The 11,413-nt window shown below is 51.6% G+C and overlaps 1 pseudogene; it reads left to right on the forward strand.

The window, feature by feature from the left end:
• The first annotated feature begins 2,963 nt into the window (after positions 1-2,963).
• LOC131092688 (chymotrypsin-C-like) lies at positions 2,964-4,459 on the forward strand (annotated as a pseudogene).
• Positions 4,460-11,413: the final 6,954 nt, after the last annotated feature.

The raw sequence follows: 11,413 nt of genomic DNA on the forward strand, positions 1-11,413 counted from the left end.
ACAATTGGTGTGTACTGCAGAAAAAATGGAGAAACCCATTGTGTACCACAGGGAAACCTAGTTTTAAGTGAGAACTGTGTGTAAGATTTCATTGAGCAGTGCTTATTTATTTGGGTAAGATGCAGATAGTAATAGAATAAGGAGTGAGTAATGCCTTAGGCTGGAAATGGGTAGGTGTATTCTATTCCTATTTCTGGAGCAGTTCTCTTCTGTTAAATGTGCAGTTTCATTTATCTCTTCCACAACCAATCCTCCTTCTGGGGCGATATCTTCTAGTGGGCCAGTGAGTCTTACCACATGATTGATCAAATGCCATCATCCCATTGTGAGAAGCTCTGCCCAGAGGGAGGAGCCAAGCATTCCTACCTGGATAGAATCTGACATTTGGAACACCAGGGCAGCCTTTGCCCACTGCATTCCCAGAGGAGTGGCTCTCTTTCCCCTGGATTTCCAGTGCAAGGCCAGGCCCATCTCCAGCAGCCCTGGACCTTCAGAGGAAAACTCCACCCTTGTGCAGGATCCCTGCTGCAGCAGAACCACAGCTGGCACTGCAGGAGGGCTGAGCCACCATGGAATGGGACTGCTGCCAACAGCCTGACCCACAGCGTTTCAGGGCCTGTTCTGACTCTGTCCACAGTTTATTTGTTTGTACTATCACATTTGTATTTTCTTAGTTTTCCTAGTCAAAACGGTAATTCCTATTCCCATATCTTTGCCTGAGAGACTTTTAAATTCAAAATTATAACAATTCAGAGGGAGGGGTTTTACATTTTCCATTCCAGGGGAGATTCCTGTCTTCCTTAGCAGACACCTGTGTTTTCAGTCCAAGACAGGCATCCAGCACTGAAAAATAAGGAGGAGGAAGAAGAGCAGTGGGGCCCATGGAGTCAGCCTAAAAGAGCATTTCCCCATCTCTCCCTCAGCCCCGACTCTCCTCCAGCTCCACCACAAACCTCAACACCACAGCTGAGCCACTGCAATGCTCCTGCTCTGCTCTCACCTCCACCAAGGATGTCCCAGGAAGGGACAAGCCACTGCAGTCCACATCATGGAAGAAGGTAAAGGACAAGATGGAGCCATCTCTGCCCAAACTCAAGCACCAGCTCCCTGCAACCCCAGCCCATGGGACAGCCCAGTCCCAATGCTCCATTGACAAGAGAACTGGGGACATAAATAGGGAGAAGGGTGCAGGGTCACCTTTCCTAAAGGAAAACAGGTCCAGGGGAGATGGGATCAGCACCAGCACCACCTGTACACCCAGGTGCTCTGTGCAGAAGTAGCAACACAGAACAAGGCAACCCAGATTCTCACACAACCGGGCTGTGGGGAAGGGGACACGTGCCACTGAGCTCTTGGAAAACCTTGGGCAGAGGCAAGGCCATTGCAGCCACATTCTGCCTCCTTATGGACCCCCTTGGAGTGCTTGGCTGGCCCTGGATCCCTCTGGCAGAAGTAGCCACACATGTCCAGGTGCTCTTCTCCAGCCACCTGTGGGCATTGGCCTCTACTACTGCCCTGGGGCACCCACCACCAGTGAAAGATACAAATATACAAAAACAAACCCAAAAAATAAACTTCTACCAATATCTTCAAACCATAAACACAACAATCTAAAGTGATAACATAAAGGAAAGCAAAAGCCACTCAAATTCCCACGCATGCAATTGGCAGTCACACATGGCACAGCCACTCACCTCCAGGCTTTCCTGAGCACAGAAGTTTCCACCAGCACCCACAATGATGCCACAGCCAAGGCAGCAGCCAGGAACAAGCACCCAGACATGCCAAGGATGGGTACACAAGGTCAACAAGCACTGACAGGGACTCAGAAACCCCCAGTGATGAGCATTTCAGGAAAGGGAGCACCCTATGTCTGGGGTACTGAGCATATGCGTGTTAGGAAGGATGAAAGTTTGAAAAGAAAGTCTGACAGATATGTACGTGTGGCAGAAAGATTTTTGAATATAGAATCTATAGAAGGAATAGAAATGAAAGGAAGTTTGGATATAGAAGAATAATAGACGTGTAAATTGACAATTACTGATCCAATTCTGCAGACAACAAAGAAGGCAAAGGTTATGTCAAGATGGAAAGAGGTTTTATGACTTAGACAAAAGGATAAACCCAATTCAAAACAGAAGATGAATTTACCAAACTGAAAGATAGCACAGGCAAACAAATCTGCCAGTCTTGCCAGTAGAAAAAAGGTTTCAGAATTTTCCACTGAAAAAAAACTGAAAAACAAATTCGAGCTTAAACTGTAACGTACTAACTTTTAGTGATTAGAGAATAGTAACATAAATCTGGTAATTACAGCAATTATGATAGGCTACAGGTAAAAGTAAAGTTATAGATTGGTCCTACTGCACTAAGAAACACAGCAAAGAAAAGTATATAATTAATTGTAACTAAAACCAAAGGGTCGCCAGGCATGCCTGCAGTTGGAGCTGACAGCTGTAGGCACAGCTCTGTCACCCACGACCCTGGACTGCTGTAACTTCTTGGATGTAATAAACATCAATTTGGAGAGCCACCTGGAGTCACGCATCCCTCATTTCAGATCTTACGGCTGGGGACAGAGAGTGTCCTGGGGAAGTCACTGCTTAGGGCTGGGGGGCAGCAGGGCTGCCCAGCCCCTCACTGACAGCATCATGGGTGGGAGGCTGGCCCAGGAGGGAGTGACCCTGTGCCCCAGCAGGGACCCTGCCCCTTCCCAGAGCAGGGCCAGGTGTCCCCACCATGTCCCAGCATGGTGCCAACACATGAGGGGCAGATGTGGCCATTCCCAGGCAGGACCATGAGTGTGATAACAGCAGGCAGTACGGCTGAGGAGCCCCTGTGCCCAGAGCGTGGGACAGTCCACACGTGTCAGCAGCAGGCAGGGACACTCCAAGGTCCCCAGCAGTCCAGACACTATAAGAGGGGTGAGTGGCCCCACCACAGCACCTTTGCTCGACGCAACCATGCTGGGAGCCATCTGTCTCGTCGTGCTGCTGGGCTACGGTAGGTGCAGGGCATGGGGAAGGGTCAGGGCAGGGGGTCAAGACCGTGGCACCTGCCCTGGCCCTGGGCACGGTCACAGGCAGCCTCTGATGTCCCTTTGTCGGGTGTCCCACAGCCTACGGATGCGGTCAGCCGGCCGTGCCACCACATCTGAGCTCCCGCGTGGTGGGCGGTGAAGATGCTGTAGCCCACAGCTGGCCATGGCAGGTGAGGGGCACAGGGACAGGGATGGGGACAGGGATGGGGACAGGGATGGGGACATTCCTGCTCTGACCCTGTGCCTCTGCCCTCGCAGATCTCGCTGCAGTACAGTCGCTATGGATCCTGGTACCACACTTGTGGCGGGACCCTCATTGCCCCCCAGTGGGTGCTGACAGCTGCCCACTGCATCAGGTAGGTGGGTGTTGGGGTGCTGGGGGCGATCTGTACAAGCAGGATGAGATATTTGTAGGGATTGACACTCTCTCTTTCCCTGGCAGCTCTTCCCTGACCTATCGTGTAGTGCTGGGAATGCAGGACCTGTCAGAGGATAACGAGCCTGGTTCGGTGGCTGTTGGGGTGGAGAAGACCATCGTCCATGAGGATTATGATGACTACCTCATCATGTAAGGGATGGGATGCATCAGGGCTGGATCGCGGGTGTTGTGGCCACGAAGCCTTTTTCCACTGGCCATGGTGCCTTGTTCCCATGGCCAAGGACCATGGTTGATGTCCCCCTGTAGCAACGACATTGCCCTGATCAAGCTGGCAGAGGAGGTGCAGGAGACTGACACCGTCCGTGCCGCCTGCCTGCCGGCTGCTGGCAAGATCCTGCCGAACAACTTCCCCTGCTATGTCACCGGCTGGGGACGCATCAGGAGTAAGTGGGGTGTACCTGGGAGAGTCTCCAGAAAGGGGATGCAGGCAGCGGGTGTGAGGTACAAGCTTTGTCTCTCGTTGCAGCCAACGGGCCCCTGGCTGATGCCCTGCAACAGGCTCTGCTGCCCGTGGTGGATTATGCGACCTGCTCCAAGTGGGACTGGTGGGGCAGCTATGTGGATGAAAACATGGTATGCGCCGGTGGCGATGGCGTCGTCTCTTCATGCAATGTGAGTGTGGGCACTGCACATGGTGGGAGCCCCTATGATGTGGTACCATGGGCACTGGGAGGAGATGGAATGCAGCCATGGTGGTGGATGGCCAGGAGGGATGAGTGGAGTGTTGGCAGGGTGCCCAGGAGCAATGGCCCTCACTGTCTCTCCGCACAGGGTGATTCTGGGGGCCCCCTGAACTGCCAGCGCGACGATGGGATCTGGGAGGTTGAGGGCATCGTCAGCTTTGGCTCTGCCCTGGGCTGCAACACGAAAAAGAAGCCGTCAGTCTTCACCCGGGTGTCTGCCTACATCGACTGGATCAACGAGGTGGGTCACCCTTCCTCTGCCTCCCTCCTACACAGGGGCTGTTCTTGCCCCACTGAGGCTCTTACCATGCCCCCCTGTGTCTTTTTGGCAGAAAATGAATGCAAACTGAGGACGCAGCATTGTGGAGATACCACTGTTGATCAAGATAAAAGCAAAAAAATGTTGAGCTGGTCTCGCTGTTTTTTTCAGGGAGGAGGTGTAGTGGAGCTGGGGACACACATGCAGGGCTGGGTCTGCTGATGCCAAGGCCCTGCTTGTGTGTTGGGGAAAGTGTCCGTGTTGTGTATTGGGGCTGGGCAGGACTCTGCAGAGGCTGTTGGGCACATCCTGCAAGATGCTTCCAGTCCTCAAGCTGTGGCTGAGGCAACGGCCTTGAGGGTTGGCAATTATTTTGATGGGAGAGGGGCTGGGCTTTGTCCATGTTATTCAGGGGAGCTCCAGGCAACCCAGATGGCCCTTGGGGATGATCGGGAACACTTGGTAGCTCCCAGGGTGCTTTCGGGGACCTCAATGGCACTGCCTAGATGAGGACTGACTTTCAAATGGAGCTATTGAGGGAACTGGGTTGGTCTTGGGGCGCTTGAGAGAGTCTGACTGGTTTGGGAGGGGTCAGGGGTGCCTGCAGGAGCTCTCTTGGAGACGGAGCCCTTGGTAGCTGCATGGCACTGCCGGCTCCAACAACAGGACCTGTGACATGGCCCAGGAGCAGAGCCTCTAATCTCCTTCTGTGTTGGCTGGAGGAACAAGGTGGGTGATGGGCAAAACAGAGAAACGCCAGCTGTGGGATTCCCAGGAGGAGCCTGGGCTGCCCTGGAGGAGACAGGGATGTTTTCCAGGAAGAGGGCAGCGTGTTGGTGGGAGCAGCTGTGAAGGAGCTGTCCAGGAATTGGAGGTGGGTGTCACACCATCAGCCCCTGAGCAGAGCCATCCATCACACCATCATCCCATCACGGCCGCTGCAGCCCACTCAGGATCCTCACGGTGTGAGGAGGAGGAGCAGAGCGAGCAGGGATGGACGGCAGCAGCTCAGGCTGGGTGGGGGACGTGGTGGACGGTGCCGGGTTTAGGTGTCATGGTGCCACTGGACCATTGAGCGGCACCATCACCAGCCCACAGAGCAGCGCTGGCAGATGCACCAAATTCCAAGAGCACTCGCACGAGCACTGGCACCGCGGGATCCACCTGGGGACTCTCCAGAGATCCTTGGCAATTTTCAGCCTGACCAAAGCTTTAGCAGGTGAAGAGGGATGCAGGGTGGGAAATGGTTTGGATGGACAGGAAATGTGCTATGGCAAAGGAACTGTACCAATCATCCCAAAGGCAATCAAATGCCTGCCAGTCAGATGATGTGTGGAGGTGGCTACTCTGCACAGCAGGATGGGGCCAGGTGCTTGGGACACTGGTGTGGCATTGGCAGCATGATCTTCTGGCTCGGCTGAAGAGCGCCAGGCTGTCTGTGGGAAGCTGGGCAATGTGGGCCCCCCCTGTCCCCTCTGTGTGTACCCACATGTGCCATGGGGACCGTTGTTTGGGCTGGGAGTGCAGGACCCTGGTGTCACAGCCTGTTGTTCATGTCCTTGTGCATTGTGTCCCATCCTCAGAGGGGCTTCGGTGGATGGAGGAGCCCTGGACAAAGGCCCCAGAATTCCTCAAGCCTCTCTGCTGGGGCGTCAGCCCTGCCCCTCCCAGCCAGGCATGAGCATCCCCCCATAGTGCGTCTCACTCCAATAACCGGTGTCCCCCTGCCCAGGAGGTGGTGAAGAGTTGTGATCCCTCTGGGAGAAGAACCTTTTTCTAACATCTAGTCTGTCCTTGGCCACAGCTCCAGCCGTGCCTTTGGGTCCTGTCCCTGGTCACAGAGAGCAGAGATCAGAGCTGCTCCTCGGGAGGAGCTGCAGCCTCCAGAGAGGTCTGACCTCAGTCTCCTCCAGCTGAACAAACCAACTGACTTCCACCTCAACTACTTTTAATCTCTATGGCTGCATAGAGTTTCATGAATATTTGTTACACTTACATGTTAATTGTCAAGTATTGTTATATTCTGCTCATACAATTTATAACTGACACAGTAAATCTACAGGTTAACCTAAAGAAGTGCAAGCTTTATTTTTATTGAATGGCTAACATCTTATGTACACCCTATAGGATGTGTCCATTATTAAGTATTTAACAATATGAGAGAATAAGGGGAAGTTTAAAAGAATACAACTAAACTTTGTGAAGTTCATTACTTTTACTTCACTGTTGAAATATTAGTACTCATACAATCCCTTACATAAAAGTTTCATGTTATTAGTGATCTTTACGCACTCCTGGGGATGAGAGCTCGGGACGCCCAGGGACACATGAACAAACTCCACTGACACTGAGCAGCATCCCAATGCTGATGGCCCAGAGCATAGGGAAGCACTGCCCTGACACATGGTGCCCGTCCACATCCTGGGCTCCCTGCACAGGCATCATCTTAGGTTGGAAATGGGTGGGTGTATTCTATTCCTATCTGTGGAGCAGTTCTGTTAAATTGGCAAATTTCTTAATCTCTTCCACAACCAATCCTCCCTCTGGAGAGATAGTTTCTTTTAATGGGCCAATGAGTCTCAGCACATGTCTGGTAAAATTCCATCATCCCACTGTGAGATGTTCTGCCCAAAGGGAGAACCAAGTATTCCTACCTGGATATCATCAGAGATCTGGAACACCAGGGCAGCCTTTTCCCCCTGCATTCCCAGAGGAGTGGCTTTTTTCTCCACCGGATTTCCAGTGCCAAACCAGCCCTTCTAAACCATCACTGGACCTGCATCCTTCTCTAGGATCTCTGCTCCAACACACAAACAGATGACACTTCAGAAGGGCTGCAGCCACCATGGAATGGCACAGCTACCGCCACCCTGACACACACCATGTTGGGCTGTGTTCTGACTCTCTCTGTAGTTTATTTGGTTGTGCTATTACATTTGTGGGTTTTTTTAGTTCTCCTACTAAAAAACTGGTATTCCTATTCCCATATCTTTGCCTGAGAGCCTTTTAATTTCAAAATTATAACAATTATAACAATTCAGCAGGATGAGGTTTTATATTTCCATTTCAGGCGAAGCTCCATCCTTTCTTAAACAGACACGTGTCTTTTCAAGCTATGACAGATTTTAGGTGCCCAACGTGGCGCTCGACAGCATAGAGAGAAAAAGAGTGAAAATAGGGAATAACAGTTCTTGAGTAATTTAATTTTTATGTGCTAATATAGAAACTCTCTTTAGTATCACCATGTGGTCCAGCTTACCCTAGTTTGGGTGACACATGATCGTTGCTGCATTTCTCTCATTCAGGCCATTCAGGCCCTTATCTAAACATGAGTCCTATAGTTATGGCTATTGTGGCTGTTTTCCAGCTTGTTTTATGGGTTAATAAGGTGAGGAATTCATGTGTTGCAGTGTGTTGTAAACTTCCTTCCCCAGGTGTGCCAATACCTCTCTTCCCCTTCCCCCCTCGCCCCCTGCTGGGCTGTCAATCAGGTTTAACATTCCAGCAAGGCGTCGTGTGGTTGGTCAAGTTCAAAGGATGCCCCTCAGGCCCAGGGGTCATTGGCCTGTCTAGGTGTCATCCCCCCTGAGACCCTGCCCCTCTCACCTGGTTGGGTGGCTCACCTGTTCCCTCCCCTTCCCCTGTCCCTGAGCTTAAAAAGGTGAACAGACAATGTGGCTGGGATTCTGTTGGAGCAGCTGCTCACATTCAGACCTCTGTAACCATGGAATAAACCTCTGGATATAAACCCTCCAGCAGAATCCATCTCTTTTTCTCTTCACCATCGCCTGAAGCTCTCCTCCTGAGGTACACAGAGTTCCTAACAAGCCTGGACTTGTTCAGTGCCCAGCTGCAATCTCCAGCAAGCCAAGGTATCTCTGGGGTGATTACACCACAGCTGCTGCCTTTGGCCCAGCAGCGAGGGTCAGACTGGCCCAGGCACTATCTAACTGGTAATATTGGGATTCTTATTCCAATATTTTGGCGTTCCTGAGGCGGGCAAAGCGACTCTGCAGCCTGAGAACGGACTCTCACTACCTTGGAGAAGCTTCTGGCAGCCGTGCACCCAGCTGGAAGGGCTTTGGTTGCAACGCCCTCCACTAGAGACTTTGGGATTATTCCCAGAAGAAGTTTCGTGGACTGTTCGGCACCTCTGGAAAGCCCAGCTCCTTTGTGGTGAGCAGATTTTCCAGAGGGAGAACAGGGTAGCCTCTCTTGCCCATAGAGAGGTCCTGTTCCGGTGAGGAGACCTGCCTTAGACCCCAGCCAGCTACAGCTTCCATTTCAGGTGAATATCTCTGCTCTCGGTGGAGCAGAAGCTCAAAAAACAGACTCTGCCATGAGTTCTGTTCCTTTTTTTGCCTTTGCATTTTTGGCTCCACAGCCCCACAGACAGGAAATCATTGCGTTCTAGCTTTTAGCTTTCTGCTGCGTGTGTTAGTCTCTTTTGGAATTCGCGCCAGAGCGGGAGTGCTCTCTGCCCTTCCCCCCGGCTCTGCAGCGCAACGTGCTCGGCTCTCTCCATGTGGTCAAGGGATATCTCTCTCTCTCTCTCTCTCGGTGCGGGGTGGGTGGTGTTCTCTGCACACGCGGTGCGGGGGGCCCCGGTATCGGCTTGCCACGTGGCATGGCTGCTCTGTCTCCTCCGCAGGGGGGCTGCATTCCATAGCGGGGGAGGCTTTGTTTCCACCTTGGCTCAGCAGGGCGTGCCCTGCTGCTGCTGCCCGGGAATTTTAAAAGCAGTATATACAGCTGCATTGTGAAGCTTTTGTCTGTTCCTTATCGCTTTCCTATCTGTGGTTTTTTTTAGAAATCGGTAGCTGATTTTGGCTTTGCTTTTGGTCAGGCGGGATTTAGTACTTTGCCTTTTACATCTAACATGGGTTCGAAACTCAGCATTGTACAAAAAGGGATGTATTATAATATAGTTGGCATTTTAGACAGTGGTAATGTTAAGTTCTCAAAGGGAAAATTGAAACAGTTTATAAGATGGCTTTTCCTCCACTTCCCACAAATCTCCCCTGAAGAAATCCACAATATTCAATTCTGGGATAAAGTTGGGAATGAATTGATAACCTTAGGACAATCTGGCAATGCACCCTCAGCTAAATTTGTGTTCTGGAGTTTACAAATTTGAACAGCATTACTCAAACAAAAGGAAATGGAGAAAAAGCCAAATGTAAAACCATGTACCTCTGCTCTCCCTGTTTCTCCCTCTCCTAGCTCTAAAACCCCTAAACCTCTTTCCCCAAAACTTGGTATTTTAAAGAGAGCACACTCATTGGGAAATCGACTCCCAGAGTCTGTTGAAATGCCTGAGTTGCCCTATCCACAAGGCCCTGGCCAGGCTGCGTGGAACCTTTCCCAATCCCCTGTGTCCCCTCCTCTGAAACCCACAGCACGTGTCAGCTTTCCAGAGAGCAGTGATGCCCAAAATGGCCCCCAGTCCCTAGGGGGTCCACAAGATGGTGGATGCCACGTGGCATCTTCCCAAACCTGGTCTTCTTCTTCCCAAAATCCTCTTAAGCATCCCAAAACTCCAGCCCCATCCCCCTCTCCTCCTGTTCCTCGTGATACCTTCCCCCCTCCCCCTCCCTTTCCTGCAATACCCTCAGCTTCACCCCTCTACTCCTCCCAGGGGGCGTCTGCCGATGTGATGCCACCAGGTGTCCCCGCCCCCTGCCAGCCCCTTGACCCCGCCCCTTGTTCCCATGGTGTCCCAGCCCCCTGCCAGCCCCTTGACCCCCCCCTTGTTCCCATGGTGTCCCCGCCCCCTGCTTGCCCCTTGACCCCACCCCCTGTTCCCATGGTGTCCCCGCCCCTTGCCAGCCCCCTGTCCCCACCCCCTGTTCCCATTGTGTCCCCGCCCCCTCCCCGGGTTCCAACGGTAGGGACACATCCACTGCCTGTCCCCAAATCTGTATCTGTGATCCCAATGCTTCTGATTCAAGGGATACAGAGCAGGGAACAGCAGACCAAATGCATAATCCCATGTTGTCACTGGCTCCTGTTACCTTTCAGCCTGCAGCTCAGGGAGGAGCAAACCCAACTGCTAATTGGAGTTCTTTTGGACGACAATTGATTAAAGAGATCTGTAAATCTCATAAAGAATATGGTCCACGCAGTCCATATTTCCGTGGCCTTTTAAATTCTGAACTGAGTAGGACGGTAGTGATTCCACATGATTTAAAACAGCTTTTTTCCTGTCTCATGACCTCCACGGAGATTAAATTATGGGAAATAGCATGGAAACAAATGCTAAATGATGCTCTCCCAGGCTTGCATGCTGATCCAAACACAGCCAAAGACAACAGTGGTAACCCTATCACCATTGAGCACCTCTGTGGTGAGGGCCAATGGTGTTCTCCCTCAATCCAAGCTACTGCAATTCCTGCAGAAACACTCAAGAAAGTAAAAGAAGCAGCTGAAAAAGCGTTCTTTTCCCTACAACCTGAGGGGCCTTTTGAGCCCTATAGTAAAATTAAACAGCTACCATCAGAGCCTTTTTTGAAATTTGTAGAAAGGTTAACTAGAGCCATTGAAATACAAGTTAAAAAAGAGAATGCTAGGGAAGCAATTTTAGAGGAAATGGCATTTACAAATGCAAATGAACAGTGTCAAGCGGCAATCCTGAGCCTTCCTATAGAACCTCCCCCAATCCTAAAAGATATACTTCTAGTCTGTAACAGGACTCATCTGCCTCTGATGAGTGTGGCTGAAGACACCAGACCAAGGCTGCTGCCAAGACCACCTCAGCGTGTCGCCATTGCCAGCCCTGCGCCTTTCCCCTCAGCACAGCAGTACCCTGGGCAGCAGCGGAGACCAGCAATGGTTGAGCCCACAAAACCATGCCTGCTTTGTAACAACCTTGGGCACTGGAGTAAGCAGTGCCCCCTGAAAAGGGAATTTGATGGACAGGGGAGGAGAACCACAAGCCCTCCCTGGGGGTCAACAACAACAAAAAACTGAAAAGGGAGCGCCGGCCTGCCAGG

This window comes from Melospiza georgiana, chromosome 22 (assembly GCF_028018845.1).
Source record: "Melospiza georgiana isolate bMelGeo1 chromosome 22, bMelGeo1.pri, whole genome shotgun sequence".
NCBI classification, from domain to species: Eukaryota; Metazoa; Chordata; class Aves; order Passeriformes; family Passerellidae; genus Melospiza; species Melospiza georgiana.